This window comes from Podarcis filfolensis, assembly GCF_964270895.1.
Source record: "Podarcis filfolensis genome assembly, chromosome: 3".
NCBI classification, from domain to species: domain Eukaryota; kingdom Metazoa; phylum Chordata; class Lepidosauria; order Squamata; family Lacertidae; genus Podarcis; species Podarcis filfolensis.
Window position 1 is genome coordinate 34,550,436 of NC_139606.1, and position 21,598 is coordinate 34,572,033.

The 21,598-nt window shown below is 42.6% G+C and overlaps 1 long non-coding RNA gene across 1 annotated transcript in view; it reads left to right on the forward strand.

The window, feature by feature from the left end:
* Positions 1–2,929: 2,929 nt before the first annotated feature.
* The window catches only part of LOC310759816, a 264,296-nt gene continuing 245,627 nt past the window's right edge, over positions 2,930–21,598 (forward strand). The window contains exons 1-2 of the long non-coding RNA XR_014546521.1: positions 2,930–3,097; positions 4,855–4,986. This is a non-coding gene — a long non-coding RNA (uncharacterized lncRNA). The remainder of the gene's footprint in view (positions 3,098–4,854; positions 4,987–21,598) is intronic.

The following is a 21,598-nucleotide window of genomic DNA, read 5'->3' on the forward strand; positions in this document are numbered from 1 at the left end:
ATCTGTAACCTGAAGCATATGTAACCTGAGGTACCACTGTGTGTGTGTGTGTGTGTATCTATATCTATATCTATATCTATATCTATATCTATATCTATATAATTATTATTAACTCCACTTGCGGTGGAGGTGGAGTTCACTCAATTCCTCCCCATGACTACAGTCTCCTGTGTCCTCCAAAAGCCACTGCTGAGGACCAAAGGACCCTTTGAGATGAGATGGGGAAACTGGAAGAATGTGATATGGTTGCCTGCACTAGAGGAACAGCCTTTCTGCTCATGCAAAACACTTTTGGATCCAAGTCTATCCTTTCAACTTCAGAGAACTGTCATGTGATTCCCACCCAGAAAGCTTTACAGAGTCAGACCTTCTTACCTTCAGCAACAGAACCATGTTGTGCATTTAATGAAAATCTTCTACCTCCACTGTTGGGAGCAGTATGCCTCTGGATACCAGCTGCTGAGTATCACAAGTGAGGAGAGCAGTGTTGCATTTTCAGGTCCTGCTTGTGAGCTTCCCATAGGCATGTGGCTTACCACTATGAGAACAGCATGCTGGACTTAGATCAGCCTTTGGTGTGACCCAGAAGGGCTCTAATGTTCTTGGGGCCATGTCTGCACCATATTACTAGGTCAAAATGTTGGACAGATGCATCCAACATTGGCCCAAGGGGATGCACCTCAGAGGTCTTTTGCATTATACTCAGTTGTGTTTCATTAAGACATCTGCCTCCCACCGAACAGTTTAATTCCCAGAGCCCATGATGAACCACCTGTTCTAGGAATTCCGCAAGATGTTGGTATGCATGTAAGACAGAAAAATCGACCAAGCTGAAGGATATCAGGTGCTGCCCTTCTGAAGTTCAGTGGGCTGTTCTCTCTGAAGAGCAATTATTCCTTATGGCCAGCCCTCCCTCCCCCCACTGCTTTCAAATGCAAACAAATCTTTTTACAAATGTCGTAGATGGGTCATGGCACTCCAGTGCATACACAATGAACACCTTAACTTTATTGCAAAGACTGTGTGTGTTTAAAAAAAGGAACATATTGTGCTGACATTGTAAGGAAGCCCTTGACGTCTGATAGTTTAACTGAGTCTCTTAATGTTTGACAAATGATTCCAGTTCAGCATCTGCCTTTGAAAGCAGGAGATAATATGGGACTGGCTCAATGTTAAACACTTTTTCTAGGGCAGCATGCAATTTGATGGGCTGCAGGGAAAGCTAACAGCTTTATACAATGGCCCGCTTCCAAATGGCCACACAATTCTTTTCCTTACGTCGAAATTACAGTGTTTTACAAAAGGGGAAAAAGGCAGGGGGGATTTCTTAGCTGCGATGTTCTTTATTTATTGAAGATGTGAAAGCTTCAAGTGCAAGTGAAATGCAATGTCTAATATTTGCAAATTGTTCCAGAATGAAAGTGAAGCAATTGGCCTCTGCTCTCTGTAATATTCCTGTATTGCTATCATTAAGCCCCATTGGGTTGATGCTTTGATAAGTGGTGGTCAGATGTTGGCCTTCAAGATTGCTATATGCAAGCTCCCCACTCCCTTTTTTTTCTTTTGGTGTATGTATGTGTTCCTATCCCTTTTGTTTTGTATTCAGCAGTACTGGATGCTATATAATGGGAAGTGAAATAGAAATCTTAAATTTGGACGCAGGAAAAGCTGAGCAACGAAATGTTTCTCAGCTGTGATTTGCTTTCTTGCAGGAGCCGTGTTTTCTTTAAAAATGTATGCTAAACATATCCAGTAAACTTGTCATCCGGGTGCCTAAAATCCATGTTAATTGCCAAAATGAGAGGTAGTGGGAGGACTCAGGTCTGCCTGGAAGGTGTCCATTGTCAAGGAAGGCAACTCTGCACACAAACAGGGGCACATTCATTTTAATTATTCCTTCTCATGTTCTCTACATTGCATAGAGAGAAACTTTAACAATGAAGTCAAAGGGAAAAGAAACAAGAAATTGATTTCCCCCGCCCCCTGAACTGAAATGTCCCAAATATTGCAACCTTTCCCCATAGGGGAGTTGCAACCCCTTTATCATTTCAGTTGCCTTTATTTCTGCACCATTTGCAGCTCAGTAGTATTCTTTTTGGAGGTGCAGCAACCAGAATCTGTACACAGTATCCAAGTGTGGCTGCACCATTTATTTGTATAACAGAATGGTGGTTCTGGCAGTTTTATTTTCAACCCCTCTCCTAATTATCTCTAACATGGGATTCATTCTTTTTTCAGCTACCAAACACTGCGCCAGCATCCACCAGATTCCTGCCATTTCAAATCCCATTGGCACATATGTCATTAATATTTTTGCTGCAAGTGCCTCACTTTACACTTCTTTACATCATTAAATTGCATTTTCCAGTTTTAGGCTTTCCATACGTCAGGAAAATTCCTGACATGTCCTGGTTTGGGGGGAAACCTGGATGTATGTCAGTGCGGCGGAAACAGCTCCAAAAGCTTAACATCACTATTTTGGGTTTTCCTCCCAAACAATTTGGGTTTGTTCCACCAAAAAAGCTCAACAATTTTGGCGGTTCCCTTAAAAAAGAAGCTCAAAAAGCTCACTCTTTGTGGGTGTCAGGAATCTTACCTTTTGAAATATGGCAACCTCACCGGTTTTAGGGTAAGCTCCTTTTATAGCTCCTCACAAACCCCTTACATTTTTACCACCTTCAGCAATTTGATGTCATCAACATATTTGGCAAAGTCACTGCTCACCCCTATTTCCAGATTGTTTAGGAAGAACTTTAAAAGCACAGGTCCCACTACAGATGCATTCTGATACTTAGATCTGTGAGGTTTGCAGCCAAAATCACAAACACATGTTTTGCTTAGCTAAGCACATGACTAGTACACAGAGAGTTCTTGAACTTCCTAGAGAGGACTCTGTGAAGTCACTTCCTTTGCCACCTCTAGTCAGGAACTGTGTAACAAGGACAACAAAACTTTATAAGTCCTTCTGCCTGTGAGGAAGGCACTCTTCACCCTGGTCTTCAGCCATGCTAGCTAAGACTACCAACTTTTATTTTACTGTAACATACAAGTATTTTTATGCACGCTACCTTGCTATATTTGCTTCCTGCCTCGAAATGTAAGCAAACTCCCCTCCCCCCCTTCGTATTTTACTAAAAACGTGTAGTTTGCTCTCTGCACTGGTGGTAAAGAGGGGGGAGGTCAGCGGGCCACAAATGAAAGGGGTAGAAGGTTGCAATTGCCTAATTCCTTACCTTTAATAAGCTGCAAAACTTGTAATCGCTTTACTCTGCTAAAAAGGCTTCACAGTCAGATTACTTTTGTATCTCTCCCACACAATGTGGGGTAGGAGGTTTAGAGCTAAATCTACAAATTTAATCCTCAAATCCATCTTCCACAGGATCAACCTCGAGCATGCATGTGCGTATGCAATTGGGTGTGCATTAGTGCCACTGGGAGCTGCAAGCTTAAGAAGTAGTAAAGTAAAAAAAGGTAAAGGACCCCTGGATGGTTTAATCCAGTCAAAGGCGACTATGGGGTGTGGCGCTCATCACCACTTTCAGGCTGAGGGAGCTGGCGTTTGTCTGCAGACAGCTTTCAGGGGCATGTGGCCAACATGACTAAACCGCTACGGGACACAGTGGCGGAAACCAGAGCGTGCAGAAACGCTGTTTACCTTCCTGCCCCAGCAGTACCTATTTTATCTACTTGCACTGGCGTTCTTTCGAACTGCTAGGTTGGCAGGAAGTAGTACAGGGGCAGTGAGGCACCAAAAGTGGTGCCAGATGTGGGTGGGTGAGCCCCTAACAAAGATAAATGTGTCATTTTACCTCGGAATACTTCTGGGAACCACTGTCTTGAGAGAGGGAACACTATTCCCATACTCTCTTCGCCGCTTGTTTCACCCACCAAATCCCATGTAAAACAATGCAGATTCTTTACTGTTTTGTTCTATATTATTTGCTACCTTAATAATGAACCATTCAAGGTTTCTTAGTGACTCTGTCCAATAAAGGATCAAACCAATGGTAAATTATCCCCGAGTATTGTATGCAACTCTTTGTTGGATACTCAGGAGGCCTCTGCCTGCCGCCTTGGCTGGGTTGGAAATTCACTGTCAGAAAACTCAGAAACCTAGGGATTTTAGCAGAGTTCCAGAAATGTGCTCTCTTAGCAATTGTTGTGGTGAAAAAAGATAGTTTGGGGCCATTTATCTTTTAGTTGTCCTGTGGGTAAGCAGAGCCTTGACACTAGGCCGCCATTACACTCTCAGGCAAACCATGCCCCATCCTCCTCCTCCCTTTAAAATAAGGTGGGTGTTGTGGTGAACTGTGAGGCTTGGGACATAAAATGTGTTAACAGAGGTGTAAGCGAAGGAGCGATGGCTGGCAAGCAGAGCAGGCGGGTGGGGGACAGCCTCTAGTCTAATAAACAAATAGATAGGCCCTTGGTATGCTTGTTTTGAAATGCAGCTCTCAGATCTTAGCTATCTAGCTCTTTTTAGGTGATGAGAACTATTATGGCTAACTGCAGAGAGCTTTCTCTCTGCCTGTGTGGGTTTTTTTTAAATTAAAAAACAACACAGCAGGCTTTGACTTGCATTGCCAAAAGAAGTATCTGGAATATGGGTTGGGTGGGTGGCATGGTAAAACGTGATCGTGAAGTGATAAGTTGCCACCATATCACAGTGTGCCGGGAGGTGGGAGCGGAGAAATCTCTAAATGGCATTTGATCAGTGCACTTATCACCACCTAAAATGGTTCATGTGACCCTCTTAGAGGAAGGTTGAAGTACTCTCTAGCTAGTATCCAGGCTACATCCAGATATGCTGTTTCCAGGTGAGCTGCTTTAATATTGCTGCCCTATATTTTCCAGAACAATGCAATTTTGACTCTGCAGGATAGCAATTCCTGTGCACACTGGCAAACTTTTGTGTGAGCATCAGTGATCTCCTTTGACAGCGTCTTCTTTCGTTCCAAAACAGATTCTCAGCTGGAGGAGATGGAGGTAAAAAAAAAGTCACCTTTTCCCGTCTTACATTGAGAGTGTTATTACTTATTTATTTTAAAGTCCTTGCATAGAATTAAATGTCCTATCTTGAACAGAATCATTTTCTATCCTGCCTAGAGAGGATGTACAATTTAGAATCTGGGTCACTTGCTCTAGGCAAGGTGTTCAGTAGTATACTAAATGTGAGGACCCCAGCCGATTATGGCATGTACAAGTTCATGCCTGGTTTATGTTGAATCTGCTAGCATTTTGCCTCACCACCAGCAGGCATGCCATGTTACATTTTTTTGGGCTATGGCAACATGAACATTTTTGGGGGCATATCTAGGGAAGGGTCATAGCTCACTGGCGGAACATCTGCTTTGCATGCACAAGATGTTGGGTATTGCTGCCAGTCAATACTGAACTAGATAACTAATGGTTTAACTCGGTATAAGGCAGCATAACAACAACAACAACAACAACAACAACAACAACAACAACAACAACAACAAATATTTGTACCCCGCTCATCTGACTGGGTTGCCCCAGCTACTCTGGGTGGCTTCCAGCACATATAAAAACATAATAAAGCATTGCACATTTAAAAACTACCTGATAGAGGGCTGCCTTCAGATGTCTTCTAAAGGTTGTATAGTTATTTATCTCCTTAACATCTGATGGGAGGGCATTCTACAGGGTGGGTAGCACTACCAAGGAGGCCCTCTGCCGGGTTCCCTATAACCTCACTTCTTGCAGTGAGGGTAATGCTAGAAGGCCCTCAGAGGTAGCTCTTATGCATCTATATTTATTTTCTGGGAGAGTGATGTGCACTAGCATGATCTTGCAGCCAGAGATGCCACATTGGACTAGTGAAAGATTTGGATAACCATTTCTATTTGGACAGTGACTTCAGGTTGCTTTATCACTTCAGACCGCAGATGGAAGCTCATAGGCTGAAATGCTTCCTCACAAAAACATACATATATACAGAAAATGAATGCTTTGGAGAAGAGGTCTAATTTGCAGTCTAAAGTACAGTCCACATACAGATATACTACCTTGGTGAGCAGTAAACACCAGCCTCGCCTTCCATCTGAATCGGTACAGTCTTAGGAAAAGAAACTTGATACTGTTTGCATCAAAAAACTATAAAGGGTAAAGAGAAACTGCAATGTATTTCAGTGAGTTAAGAAATTACAGTGGCTTTGCTCTGCTTATCCAAGTTTTTGATATGACATTTGATGCAACAGGAAAAAGAGATCAGCCTTTCAGACTGTAACAGAATAAATTCAGATACTTGCCCATGATCTGCAAATCTCTGCCTTTTTCTGGGTTTTAGAAAATGCAGGATCAAAGATGTGGGAATTAATTAGCAAAGTAAAATGGTTTCAAAGAGAATTACTTTACATGCATTGCTTCTGTTCCTTTGTCATAATAACAAAGTCACTATTTCATAGCATATTACCATTGCAGTGTTAAAAAAAAAAAGGTGTTTACATGTCATTAGTTTATGGCTGACTACATATGCAGAGCACACCTTTCCTTAACGACAAAGACCATCTCAATCAATTACTTTAAATCAATTTATGGCTTTGAGACATATACAGTCTCTCTCTGTGTGTGTGTGTGTGTGTCTGTATTCCAAAGCTTGCACAGGAAAAATGTCACTTGCTATCCAACCAAGGGCAAGCCTGAAACATATGGTTACAATATCTGTGCCTTCATTGGGCTCCTGGGAGTATTCAGTGACAAATCAATGAAAATCTCTTGTACATGGGCTAGTGCAAAGTGGTGTGCATTGAGGGTGATAATGGAGCCGCCCTGTGCTATGATATTGGTAGCTGTGCTGCTTCCTTCACCCGCTCCCTTGCGCGGATGCATTTTAAGCAAAGCATGAGAAGCTATTATTCCTTTGTGAATAAGAATTACAACAGTTTAACTTAAAATGAACAGAGAAACAGAAAACAGGTCTGGCTTTCCACTTACACACCAGAGAGGAGAATGTCCCATAAATCTGTCAGATGAATGACTCCCTAAGCTGTATTCCTTCGTCTGTCTATGAACAATATTGGATGATTCACAAGAAAATCTACCAGACATGAAAGGGTAATTATGATGTGGTCCATCAGTCATTCCCAGGGTTTGGCTGCACCAGCGCTCCTTCCTGCAAGTCTTACACATGTGTGCCTACCCTCAAGTGAGCCCCACTGAATATGTGTGTGTGGGATTACAGCTTTTTGTGCGTGTCAAGGTGTTACTGTTTGTACGTTTCTTACATTTCCACATTTCCCCCCCTGGGGCTGTGTGGGAATCTCTTCATATTGTGTTTTTATTATTTTAAAAACAGTGCTGAATTAGGGCACAGATCAAATGAATAGCATTGTCAGCAGCCACTCTTAAGAATTCCAAAGCAGCTAATCTCTAGAATTTGTGATTAGGAAACCTTCCACAAGGATATTCCACTTTTTCCTCTCTGTCCAAGGGTTTATCAGTTCCCTCATTCCTCTGAGGCTTTTAATCGCAATTTAGAAACAATAGGGCTTTCACATTCCCTAAGCAAAGTAGTTCAAAATTGAAAAAGAGAGTGCTTTATGGCTCGGTTTATTTATATTTATATTAAATTAGGATTTTCAGTATGCCTAATTAGTATAATTAATCAAGGTTCCCCTTGAATATTCTCTACAGCTATTCTGTGACCTTTCTAGTTTGAGTAGTGGGTTGCAACATCACTCTTCCACTGATATCCACTGTTCTACAGCTAACTTATTTGATGCTGTAAAATGTCACACTCTCCCCCCCTTTACAGTTTCCCCCCTTTTTATTGTTCAGTTGAATATTGATCTGTATTGAGTGCAAGTTATCCTTTCTTCTTCCCAGAGCACTGGCCTTATGCTGTGCTGTACAAAAAGATCAGCTCCATCTGTACTTTTATTGTTTTGAAAAGTTAAACACTTCAAGGTGAAATTTAGGTGATAAAACCTACACTTTTTCCTCATGCTGACATCTTTTCCGATGCTTAGCTATACCAGTCTACATTTGCAACTGGCTGTAAGGTTAAAGGATTGGCAAAAACCCACTAAAGCATAGGCAGCGAACCTGCGACCCTCCATATGTTGTTGGAATCCAAGTCCCCTTAGCTATAGCCAGCATGACTCAGTGGTCAGGGGATGATGGGAGCAGTAGTCCAGCAAAATCTGGAGGGTCACAGAGCCCCCATCGTGCGATAAACCCTGGGCAAGGCATACCGTTCTCTCACTGTTGCCAACCATCCAGAAAAACCCTGGCATAGATGGAAAGCACCGTCTTAAAAGGTGTTATCCTTTCTGTCTCATACAGGAAGGAATGTCTCTTATTTGAGGGTGCCCTGTTATAATGCATGCAAGCATCATCTATGCTTTGTTTTGTTTTCCTTTAGAGCTGTTGTTTTTACTCGCATGAAAATATATTCAAATTACGATGATTACAAGCAACAAACACAATTAAGTTTTTGGTTTTTTTTTTAAGAGCAGCATGTCAATTCATAATAGTCACAGAGGCACGAGGCTCAAGAGCTCAGGGCTGGCCATACTTTCTCAGACTTTGCTACTGGATTGCCCTTCACTGATGTTCGATGGATGGATTGGACTGGTCCCTCTTGAGTCGGAGCCTAGATTGTTGCTCAGGACAGTGTCCTTGACACTGATCTGTCTACAGTGCTCCTGGGCTGATGGATCCAGCCTGCTCATCTCACTCCTTGATCTTGGTCAGAAGCATATTTTATTTTACTAATTCCATTGAAAGTGTGCTCAAATTCTGCATTTTATACACTTTATTAGGCACGTATTATTATCAGTATAACATCATATGCACATTTATCCATATTAGATGCATATACACACCAGATTTCTAAAACATATATTTATACAGTTCTGCTGCAGAAATATAGTACCACATGGTGTACACTCTTTTTATATGTACAACACGTGTATATTTCTGCATACAATTTTGCATACAATTAGTCAGGCTTAAAACAAACAAACCAGAATCCCAGAGCGTTCAAGCAGCTTGGATGTAAGCAGGTGCTTGATGCAAGACATGCCAGTAAAGTTTGATTTGGTTGGAACAGTTACATTCTGTGTATAAAACCTCACAATCTGTGATTTTAAGGTGTTTAAACTGTTTTCAGTATTGTATTTTGATGTTATTACCTTCTCTGGGACCTTAGGGTGAAGGGCTGGTTAATGATGACGATGACGATGATAATTTCCATAGCTGGAGATTCAAATTTAGAATTCTGTCAACGGAAGCTTTGTGCAAATATTGCTGCTTGTGCAACAGGGCTCTTCACTTCTTTCTCCCCCATCTCCGGACCCCTAAAATTGGCTGTGGAGGGGATCAGGAGGACATCCCCTCCATAGTTCATGGCGGGGGGGGAGGTCATGCTGCCTGGCAAGTCAAAACGCTTGCCCTCTTGGAACAATCAGAAGAGTGAGATGTTGAATTCCTCCTCTATTGTTTCTCTCTGAAAATTGAATCCTACAACAGAAAGGGGAATGCCAGGTTCATTCACACAAGAGTGACTTAGAATACATAGAGGGGGCTTTGTCCAGAAAGGCCATGTTGTTGAAGCCCCTCATTTTTAGGAAATACCATTTGATCAGAATTAAGTGTTCAAACCTGCTCTTTTTGATTATTTCTAGCACAACATTTAGGTGTGAGAACGGGAGAGCAACACCATAGGCAGCTTTATTCCTGATGAACTAAGAGACCACCGGATTTATTCATGCCCCCAGGGACGAGGGATCCTTGACAGCTTGGGTTGCAGCTTAATATTGTAATTGATCTCATTTGCTGGCCTTTTGCACTGCTCCCCTTTCAGTCTTGTATGCTAAATAATTCAGACCTCTTATTTTCCCACAGCAAAAGAAACTCTGACTTCAATCATGCTTTTTACTGTTGCAGGAGCCTGTGGATCAAAAGTAGTAGTAATAGAAGGCGCCTGTGTCGTAGATCACTTAACGTGACAGCTTTTTATTCATGCTGTGAGGATGTTCACCATCTGGTTATTTGATTAAAGTATTGTCTCATTCATATATATATATATATATATATATATATATATATATGTATATGGAACCCCCACTACAAAATGTTTCCTTTTTTATGGGTAAATCTGTAGCCATGAAAGATGCACTGAATTGTTTGGGGCAATGTGGCCACATTGGTGCCATGTCTGTTACCAATGAGGCAGGTTTCAGGTAATCTTTATGGCTCAAAACACAGATAATTAAGCAGGGGCCAAGTAAATGAATTGCAGAAAACGTAGGTAACATAGCAGTTTAACTTGTATAGGACTCAAATGGTCGCTGCAAAGCAGAAGGACTCAAATGGTGTCATGCATAGAGGGTCCCCTACCCAACTCAAATGGCATCGGGTAGTAAATGCAAGGGACTTGGTTAATAGCAGACATTCACTGTTGAAAATAAATTAATCTGATTGGTCAGACACTGATTACCAGTAAACTGACAGCGGAGGCAGTCAGAGTTAATTGAGCTCCAATCAGGGTTCATGCAAAGCAGGCAAGGGAAAGAAACACAATAAAACTAGCTATAGAGGCACATCTGTGTTGGTATCACCCACATAGGACCAGTTCCAGCTTAAGTGAAGGCTTTTGGAAAGGTGTTCGCACCTTGGCTAGAGATGGGATTAGGAATGGTTTGAGGACTATGGATTGGTTTGAAGCTGTCTTGAGAAACAGTTCATTAAATTCTATTTTTTAAAACGTATAAAACACAGGTCTCTAAAACTGCTTCTTCATCTGGGGCCAGCATTTGTTGATTTCCAGTCAAACTAGTTTAGCAGCATAAGAGAGTTTATTTTTCATCTCGCTCCTGTTTAGAGTTAACTTCAGATGGAATGGTGAACTAATCTAAAAATGATCTAAAATGGATTTTTGGTGGGATACCTAAAATGTCACGGTTTTAAGGTCCAATATCTTTGCCCTTTGTACAAGTGGAAGCAAACATCTTAGTGTTTCCCTTTTGGAAGCAGGTGATTTTTCCTCCCGAGTTGATAAAGCATTTCTGCTTCAGAGCCTCCCAAGTGGTACTGATTATCGGACACTTTGATTATTGGTTTCATAGGCCAGAACTGACTCGTAACATGTATTTTAGAATGTTTATGGGGAAAATAAAGTTTTAAAGTCTACTCTAGTGTTGGTGGCAAGGAGGTTACATTTTTGCCTCCACCATTGCATCCCTGCAGTGTTGTCCACCAGAGCTTCTCCAGGTAAAGAAAAGGTTGTTGCATCCACTCATTTCAGAAGGAGATATTCCTCCTGGGGTCAGCTCTGCCTAGTGGCCTGTGGTCAGTTGCTATGCATGCACATTCACTACCCAACTTACATTCTCATCTTCCTGTTGTAAGAATGTATGCAGGAAAGCCTGCTGGTAAAGAAATGAATTTGAACATCTGGCTCCCTGGATGTTAAATAGAAACAATTATTATTTTAATATTGTCGTCATGATTTCTGAGTATAAAAATGTTTGATTTCAATATATCAGTCTTCAATCATGCTTCTATTACTTCCACACCCAGTGGTAGGATATTTTACATTGATGCCTTTTGTACTGAATATAACCAAGGAAGTATTATGAAAGGCTTTTATTTGCTGATTTTCCAAGGTTTGAGGTGTCTTGAGTTAATACTTCAAAACAAAACTTAAATAATACAGAAAACACAGATTTAATAGCACCAGGAACACCCAAATATACTAACCAGCCAAGCCAAAAACTCCTGTTTTGCTGTTTTGTTTTTAATTATTTACTTGTTTTTAATCCTGTATTTAGGGACGCGGGTGGCGCTGTGGGTTAAACCACAGAGCCTAGGACTTGCTGATCAGAAGCTCGGCGGTTCAAATCCCCGCGATGGGGTGAGCTCCCATTGCTCGGTCCCAGCTTCCAACCTAGCAGTTTGAAAGCACGCCAGTGCAAGTAGATAAATAGGTACTGCTTCGGCGGGAAGGTAAATGGCATTTCCGTGCGCTGCTCTGGTTCGCCAGAAGTGGCTTAGTCATGCTGGCCACATGACCCAGAAGCTGTACGCTGGCTCCCTCGGCCAATAAAGCGAGATGTGTGCCGCAACCCTAGAGTCGGTCACGACTGGACCTAATGGTCAGGGGTCCCTTTACCTTTTTATTTATTCTGTGAACTACCCTGAGATCTTATGATGAGAGGCGGTGTATAAATCTAATAAATTAAAATAAAATAAATTAACAGTGTAAGTTGAAATACTTGTGTGTGTGCAGGACACTTAAATCAGAAAGGAATTTTATTTGCTTTCCAGAACAGTAGGTGTATTGGTCTGTTGTACTAAAGAAAAAGAAAAAGTCCTCTTTGTTGGAGCTTACTTCAGAGTAGTCATGCATAGGGCTGGGATATTCTAATCCCAAGGTCGATATGTTGAAGACTGAAACAAGACAGACTTTATTCTGAATTATTAAGTCCCCAACACTTTTACCTCTAGTTCTTCCCACTGCCGGTGTGAATGCCCCCAAGAGAAAAATGGTTTCCCACCCTGGTCTCAGGGCCAATCCACCCATGAGGCAAGTGAGACGACAGCCTCAGGCCCCACGGTCCAGTGAGGCAGCAGCTCCCCATGCTGATCTTTGTTCCCCCCCTTTGTTCCTGATGTAGATCTTCCCTTACCCCATCTTCTCTGGTGGGGAGGGAGGATGCCATTTTGGTGTACTCTTCAGGTACCAAAATGTCTTGGGCCAGTCCCTATATCAGACACAGACTGAGCCGCATTGTCCATCTACTTCACAACAATCTAGCTTGGGGAACTGCTGAGGTAATACTCGCAAAACATGACTATAACAGTGCTCTGGCTGTTATGCAGGCCAAAAAATACTTCAGTCCTCGTCGGACCATTTTTTATTTATTTATCACAACTCAAAAATCCCATTAAGATGTCTTCACAGAGAACAAACAATTTATGACAAGTAACTAGCAACAACTGTTCAGAAGGTTGGGAAGGCAATTACTTTATTAAAAAAAGAGAGACAATTGGCTTCTGCACCAGTTATCCAAATAGATTTTCGGCTGGGTTCAATAAAGCAAAAAAAGAAAGATAGAAATTTGCCTTGGGTTTCTGCAGCCTTTTAAGATTTTCTTTGTTTTGTTATGGAACGAAGAAGTGTTTGTTAAGAATTTCTTCACAGTTTGTACTGCGGGGGGGGGGGGGGAATTCTGCTAGACTTCAAAACATATATCTGTCTGTAAAAGACTCTCCCTGTACTCATTATTAAGTTTTTCATGACTCTTCTAAAACTAGAAGCTTCCTTCTGAGACATGAAAGTTAATATTTTCCCCAAGAAAAAGTACAGTATTTGAATTTTTCTTTCTCACGCTACTGGGGGCTCTAGCATTGCATACAACGACAGGTTTATCTTGACAATGCCCCTTTCTTACTGGGTGCTAAAAATTATTTTGAGAATGTGTCAGGCAAAATGAACAAAAAAAAATGTAGCTGTCTTCACCTTGTCTTACATGTATTTGCCTTGATCAGCTTTATAGTATGGTGACCAAACTGTGCCTTCTGACCCTTTTGCAATATGACTCTAGGGCAGTTTAAGCCAGCCAGGTGTTTTTGAAGCTCATAAACAAGGCACAAAGGTTCTGGGCATGTTTTGTTTATCATACAGTATACAGTGGTGCCCCGCAAGACGAATGCCTCGCAAGACGAAAAACTCGCTAGACGAAAGGGTTTTCCGTTTTTCGAGCTGCTTCGCAAGACAAATTTCCCTATGGGCTTGCTTCGCAAGACGAAAACGTCTTGCAAGTTTGTTTCCTTTTTCTTAAAACCGTTAATACTGTACAGTTGCGACTTGACTTCGAGGAGCAACTCATAGCAAGCGTGTGGTAGCCTTTTTTGAGGTTTTTGAAGACTTTGGTGATTTTTGAAGCTTTTCCAAAACTTCTTTTGCAGCCATTTGGTAAGTTAAACTTTTAAAACTTTTTTGGGGGTTTTTGGATTTTGGGTTGGGGTGTTTGGAATTCAAAGACTTGGTGTTGGGGAGGGGTTTGCAAGAATCTGGAAGCTTGTGTGGTTTTTTTCTGCATTTTTATGATTTTCTGTGACCGTTGGGCCACTCTGCTGTTTTTTTTTTTTTAAAATCTGGGTTTGAATTTCTGGGTGACTGGGGGAACAGTTGGGGAGGGGTTTGCAAGAATCTGGAAGCTTGTGTGTTTTTTCCTGCATTTTTATGATTTTCTGTGACCATTGGGCCACTCTGCTGTTTTTTTTTTAAAAATCTGGGTTTGAATTTCTGTGTGCTGGGTGACTGGGGGAACAGTTGGGGAGGGGTTTGCAAGAATCTGGAAGCTTGTGTGGTTTTTTTCTGCATTTTTATGATTTTCTGTGACCATTGGGCCACTCTGCTGTTTTTTTAAAAAAATTCTGGGTTTGAATTTTGAAATGCTCTTTACAGTATGTGTGACTTTAAAGAGCACTTAATAAACTCTTGTTGTACCAAATTTGGCTTTGTTTGGACTTTTTTTGACCATAGGAACGCATTAATTGAACTTCAATGCATTCCTATGGGATTTCGTGCTTCGCAAGACGAAAAATTCACTAGACGAAAAAACTCGCGGAACGAATTAATTTCATCTTGCGAGGCACCACTGTAACTTAGGTGCAGTTACTACACTTCATCATACAGTATAACTTACCGTATTTTTCGCTCTATAGGACGCACTTTTTCCCCTCCAAAAATGAAGGGGAAATGTGTGTGCGTCCTATGGAGCGAATGCAGGCTCCCTGGCTTCAGCGACAGCAAGGCAAAGCCTCCGAAGCCTGCGCTCCGGAGGCTTCGCGTTGCTTCCGCTGAAGCCAGGAGAGTCTGCTCTTTGAGGCTGGCGGTGGGGAAAGCAGCGCTTCCGCCATCGCCAGCCCCAGAGGATGGGGGGCAGCGGGGAGGCGCGTGACGCCTTCCCACTACTCTCCAACCCTCCTGTGGGCTTTTGCGGGAGATGGGGGAATTCCCCCACCTCCCGCAAAAGCAGGCAAAAGCCGCACGCTCTTTAAAGGGGCTCCGTGGCTTCTGCTGGCTTTTCTAGGAGGTGGGGGAATCCCCCCACCTCCTAGAAAAGCCTGCAGGAGCCGCGCACCCTTTAAAGAGCGAGCGGCTCTTGGGGGCTTTTCCCCAAGGAGGGAGAAGGGACTGACTGGCCGAGTCCGTCCCTTCTCCCTCCTCTGGGCTTTTGCGGGAGATGGGGGAATTCCCCCACCTCCCGCAAAAGCAGGCAAAAGCCGTGCGCTCTTTAAAGGGGCTGCGCGGCTTTGCTGGCTTTTCTAGGAGGTGGGGGAATTCCCCCACCTCGCAGAAAAGCCTGCAAGAGCCGCACAGCCTTTAAAGAGCGCGCAGCTCTTGGGGGCTTTTCCCCAAGGAGGGAGAAGGGACTGACTGGCCGTTTCAGTCCCTTCTCCCTCCTGGTCGAAAAGCCCGCAGGAGTCACGCGGGGCTCCTGTGGGCTTTTGCGGGAGGTGGGGGAATTCTGCCACCTCCCGCAAAAGCAGGGAGAAGGTCTTGGAGTAGCGCACAGGCTGCGTGCAGCCTGTCCACTGCTCCCAGAGCTGCGGGGGGGGGGGAATCATATTTTTTCCTTGATTTCCCCCCCTGAAAACTAGGTGCGTCCTATGGTCTGGTGCGTCCAATCGTGCGAAAAATACGGTAGATGCAGTTACTACACTGGAAAATTTGATCTTCAGAGGGGTATTGCTTCTGTACAGAAAGGTTTAATTCAATTATCGTGACTAATGTTTGATAACAGGCAAGTCATGAAACTAATTTCTCTTTAAAATAGGGCTGGGGAGTCTGTGTTGCTGGACTACAACTGTTTGTATAATTCCAATAACTTGAATGTTGTGAAGTGGCACTGTTTGTGCATGTGTGCACATGCACCTAGCATTTTCGAACCTTTCTCCATATGAGGGGAAAAAACCTAATCAATTTTTTAAAAATGTGGAAGCTTATTTCCGTTAGTTTCTAGATCTGTAAAACAAGCACCAAAACAACACAAATTATTAATAAGCTGCTATGAGTGTTGACACGTTGCCTGTTCACCAAATCAGTGATTCCCTGGAATTCTGTCTCCAGAATGGATCGATGTCCACTCCTGGCCTGGAAGAGAGGAGCAAAGACTTGCTGGCTGCTTATGGGTCTTGTGTCACAAGCTGATGGCCGCAGTGCACTGTGGGACAAAGCAAAGGAGGATTTGAACTTCTTAAGTTAAGTGCAGTCACTTTGGCATGCTGGCTACTGTTTTTCTAAAAATAGAATCTCTTTGCTTTTCATTCATGTTTTATCAGACCACTCATCACCGTGTGCCAATGTAGAAGTAGCATTTATTCTCTTATTTACCGTTCCCTCTTTTTCTTCAGTAGTGAGAATGAATTGGAAATCAATGCTATTAGAGGGAAGAATGACGAGCTCATTCCCAGGAAGCTGTGTGCTCATATATTTAGCCCCACACCCCACCTGCATCTTTTAGCAAACCTGGTATATAGGATGGAACTACAGTGGTACCTTGGGTTAAGAACTTAATTCGTTCTGGAGGTTCGTTCTTAACCTGAATCTGTTCTTAACCTAAGGTACCACTTTAGCTAATGGGGCCTCCCGCGCCGCCACCACGTGATTTCTGTTCTCACCCTGAGGTAAAGTTCTTAACCTGAGGTACTATTTCTGGGTTAGTGGAGTCTGTAACCTGAAGCGTCTGTAACCTGAGGTACCATTGTATAAGAAAAACATGTCAGCAAAGAAGCATAGCATTGCAAGGAGACCCCAAAGGTCCTGTGATGCAGGAATAGGATTAACCCAACACTACAGCATCCCTTAGAGGTGACTGTCCAATCTCTATATGTTGCTGGACTCCAGCTCCGATCATCTCTGACTATTGCCCATGTTGACTGGGGATGATGAAAGCTGGAATCAAGAAAACACCTGGAGGGCCGCAGGTTTCCCACCCCTCCTTTAGGTAACCATTGCTCACACCTTCCATGTGGTCTGTGGAATAATCACGGATTTGCTTTGCCTAAAGACTTTAGACTTCCTAACAGTGAACAAATGCCTGAAGGGGCTCTCTCAATTAGCAAAGGCATAGTCCAGTTTCTCATAGGCAATGTGGTCTCTCCCCACACAACTTCCTGCTGAGCAGATGTGTAATATATGACATGATAAATTTGGGTCTAAAGTACAGTGGTACCTCGGGTTACATACACTTCAGGTTACACACTCCGCTAACCCAGAAATAGTGCTTCAGGTTAAGAACTTTGCTTCAGGATAAGAACAGAAATCAGGCTCCGGCGGCGCAGCGGCAGCAGGAGGCCCCATTAGCTAAAGTGGTGCTTCAGGTTAAGAACAGTTTCAGGTTAGGAACGGACCTCCGGAACGAATAAAGTACTTAACCCGAGGTACCACTGTAATAGTAGGAAGAGAAAGTGCTCCACCAGTAGAGACAAATCCTGGATGGGATTTATATGTATTCATAGAGTACTAGAGTATATAGTATTGTTTTGCAAAGTAAGGGCATATAGCAGGATAAGCTGACTAGAAGATTACTAACACTTGAAAAAAAAATTGTTGGAGTTCTGTGATTTTCTAGGAGGTTCAGAACCTAGCACAAAAGCGTAGTGTTGCACCTTCTTTTTAAGTCCTTTGGCATTAAGCAAAACCACCTACATATTTTATCAGCCCCCTCCTCCTGCCCCCAAATCATGACACAATCTGGTCCACAACTCTGCTACAATCAGAAAGACAGAACTAGAAGTCCACATAGAGCAGATAGCTCAAGAAAATGAACCATGCTGTAGGCTGCAGGGCAAGTCTCACAGACACATGGTAAAGGAATTACATATACAGTGGTACCTCGAGTTACATACGCTTCAGGTTACAGACTCCGCTAACCCAGAAATAGTACCTCGGGTTAAGTACTTTGCTTCAGGATGAGAACAGAAATCGTGCTCCGGTGGCGCGGCAGCAGCAGGAGGTCCCATTAGCTAAAGTGGTGCTTCATGTTAAGAACAGTTTCAGGTTAAGAATGGACCTCCAGAACGAATTAAGTACTTAGCCCGAGCTACCACTGTAAAATACATTTGAACCATTTTAGAGGTTGAAGGAAAATCAACAGACCTCAAACGCAGATGTAAAGCCCTCCTTCTTTCTCAACGTTAGTCCGCTTTTGCATAAACTCTTCCTCCCTACTCCAAACACAGACTGACATCAGAAATATACAATGACAAATCAGGGGTGAGGGTTTTTTGTTTTGTTTTGTTTTTGCCTTTGCTTTGTGCAGGGACCATTTGAAGAGGAATGGTTTATCTGGAGGGTGAGAGGACTTTCTGAATTTAAGTAGCAGTATCCTGAAAGGGTTATACCCAACTCTCTCTAGTTTTAACATTGTGTGTACGCTAAAGAGTCTGGATAGCTCAGTTGGTTAGAGCGTGATTCTGATAACACCAAGGTTGCAAGTTTGATCCCCGTAAGGGACAGCTGAATATTCCTGCATTGCAGGGAGTTGGGTCAGGTGATCTTTGGGGTCCGTTCCAGCTCTATAATTGTATGATTCTATATACAAGTGAGTAGGTGAGGTATTGGGAGCTCAGAGCCGCAGCGTATGAACGCGCCGCCATCTTGGAACATTTCAAGATGGGAGGTTTGCTTCCCTACCCTGCATAGAAATGGCTGTTATGACACTGGCAGAGTAGTGTGTGTGTGTGTGTGTGATTTCAAGCTTTCAGGCTGCACAAATCACCACTGGGTATTCTTCAATAACGGAACATAACATTAGGTATTTTGTAGCATTGTCTGGAGCCAACACTCCAACGACACCTGCAAGGCTGAAGATTCCCAACTCCTTACAAAGAGAAAATCAGTGAAAAGAAACTTCTAATCTCCTGACAGCTCAGAAATATATATTTTTTAAATGATTGTTGGTTTTTGAAATCTTCAGTGCTTTTCCACAGTAGTACACTAGATGGCAGTGCAGAGGCAAATAAAATACTCTGTGCAGTGCTTTGAATGTGCCAGGCTGTATTTGATGGGTTCTTTATTACAGTGGTGGAGGGATTAAGTGTCTCGCTTCACAAAACTGGGCAGTGGAGCTGGCATTAGAGCAGAAGTGCTGGATCTGTTTGCAGGGATGGGATCTGAGGACAAAGAAGCCCACCCTTTCGGGGAAGAACAGCCAGGGTGGGAGGGTGTCTGCCTCATTCACTGCAGCACCGTTGGCTGGGTAGCAGAGAACTCTGTTACGTGCTTAAAACTTAACAGCCATTTTTTGTTTTCTGGTGCCTCTTAACTGTGCTCAGTACAGACTTTAACCTAATTCATTGGCAGGCGATACAGGAATTTCTTTATTGCTCTGTTGAAGTCGGGCTGGAACTTAGTTCTGGGAGCAGCAATGGTTTTCCCACTCTGCATTTACCAAATCTGCTCTTAAGGGCATGTCTACATAAAAAACTTCATTGCTGAAACACATGACCAGCAAACTAATTTGATAGGACTATGCTATTTGTGAGAGCAGGTTGGCAAGTTTTAATATTTGAATACTTTGTTCCGTGGTGTGTGTGTGTTTTAAGCAAGCCCCTCTGCACACAGAAAAATTAACATGCCAGGAGAGGGCTACCCTAGAACCTTCCTCCTGGTGTGCTAATATTATATGTATAGGGAGTGTTTTAAATAAGGTGGCATATTCAGCCAGCTGGCTGAAGTGTTAGTCCAGTAATTAAACCCTGATCTCCCAGGTCCTAGTCTGACCCTAAACCAGGCTTCCTCAGCCTCGGCCCTCCAGATGTTTTGAAACCACAATTCCCATCATCCCTGACCACTGGTCCTGCTAGCTAGGGATCATGAGAGTTGTAGGCCAAAAACATCTGGAGGGCCGAGGTTGAGGAAGCCTGCTCTAACCACTGCACCACACTGTCTTCCTCCTGCTATGGGGCAGCAATATAAATCAAGTTTTATCTCATGTTTCAATGTGCCGTAAACCACTTTGCGATGTTTCTTTAAAATATGAAGTGGTAGAGAAATGAAAGGAGTATTTTGGCACCAAAGGTGCAGTGGGAGCTTGGCAATATATTATTGCAGATCCAGGGTAACAGAGTTTAGGAATGCAAGGGCACCCATAACTGTTAAAGTTGGGGAATGTTAGAAATGAATAAATGGTAGAATTTAGATAGTATTTGAAGTATTGAAGGAAAGATGCAAGGCGTTAGATTTAAGATGCAGGCTAAAGCAGGAAATCGCCTGGAGAGGTGGGCCACCATGGTGTAATTACCGGACAATGGTCATTTGTTGACACTCTGCCTAAGCTTGGGGTAAATAGAAGAGTTGGGAAGGGGATGTCACAGGAGCCATGATGTCACACAGGGGGAAAATGTATCCTTTTGAAATTTAGAGGTTGGGGAAGGAGGGGGAGAATCTAATGCTGGGCTGCTGTGAAGGACGGGCTCCCTCTGAGATGTGAATGCTGTGAAAATCGATATGTGTAAATAAATCATATTTCAAAATAAATCATATTTCAAAGACACTGCATACTCCACTGTGCCTTGTGTTCCCCCAAAGGAACACAGACCCTAGTTAAGTGCCAAGACCCCTTGCAATCTCGTGCACCACTCAGTAGAGGTTGGGTTGGTCAGTAACACACACACATATATATATATATATATATTTATATATAAAAATGGCATTTACCAGAGGTTTTGTTTATCAGTTATATAATATATCACTTGTGTTCTGCATCTTTTCCATCCCATTAGAGTGGCTTACAGATCTAAATAGAAGAAACACCGACATCTTAACACAACGAAATAGTATTATGCATACAACAGACAGCATTGAAATTTTAAGGAAGGGAGGGGGAGACATGTTGTGAAATGCACGGTTTAATTGTATAAGAGTGACATCATTTCAAGAACTTGTCCTTTGTAAAAGGATCACCTGTGCGTATGAGAATCGTGTATAGATCAAACTACTGAATAAATTGTTGTACTTAACCGTAGCGAAGCTGCAGTTTCCCCACTTAACCTTATAATAAAAATAGGAGCTTAAATTGAAGTTGTTACTGTGTGATGGTTGGCATTAGGGAGATCTCTGGTCTGCGGACACCTTCTACTGACAGCTATAAAGGACTCTGTGAACCTGGACATCTGTTTGATGGGAATGTTTTCTGCTTTATTGATTAAGTTTCTAGCTCATTCTTTGATGCTTGTTCAATGTGGTATGCAGCGTAGTAAGAACACAATTTTCAATAATAAAGTATACAATATAAGTGTATGTGTGTAATTAGCAAACGGAGCAAAAGCTACATTCATTCTAAAAACCTTTCTACCTCAGCAATTTGAAAAGCAAAAGCTTAGGGTGGCTCCATAACTGGACCTTTTAGCACTGAAAATAAATTCCTGTCCCATGATGTGTTGGAAACTGAATTAAAATGATGGTTCCACACAATATGGACTAAAAGCACTATTTTCTGCATTAAATCTAAAATGCCTGACCACACCACAAAGGGTGTGTGTGTGTGTGTGTGTGTGTGTGTGTAAGTTCCTTGCTTTTGAAAAGAAAGTAGGAGAGAAACCACTTCCTAATAAT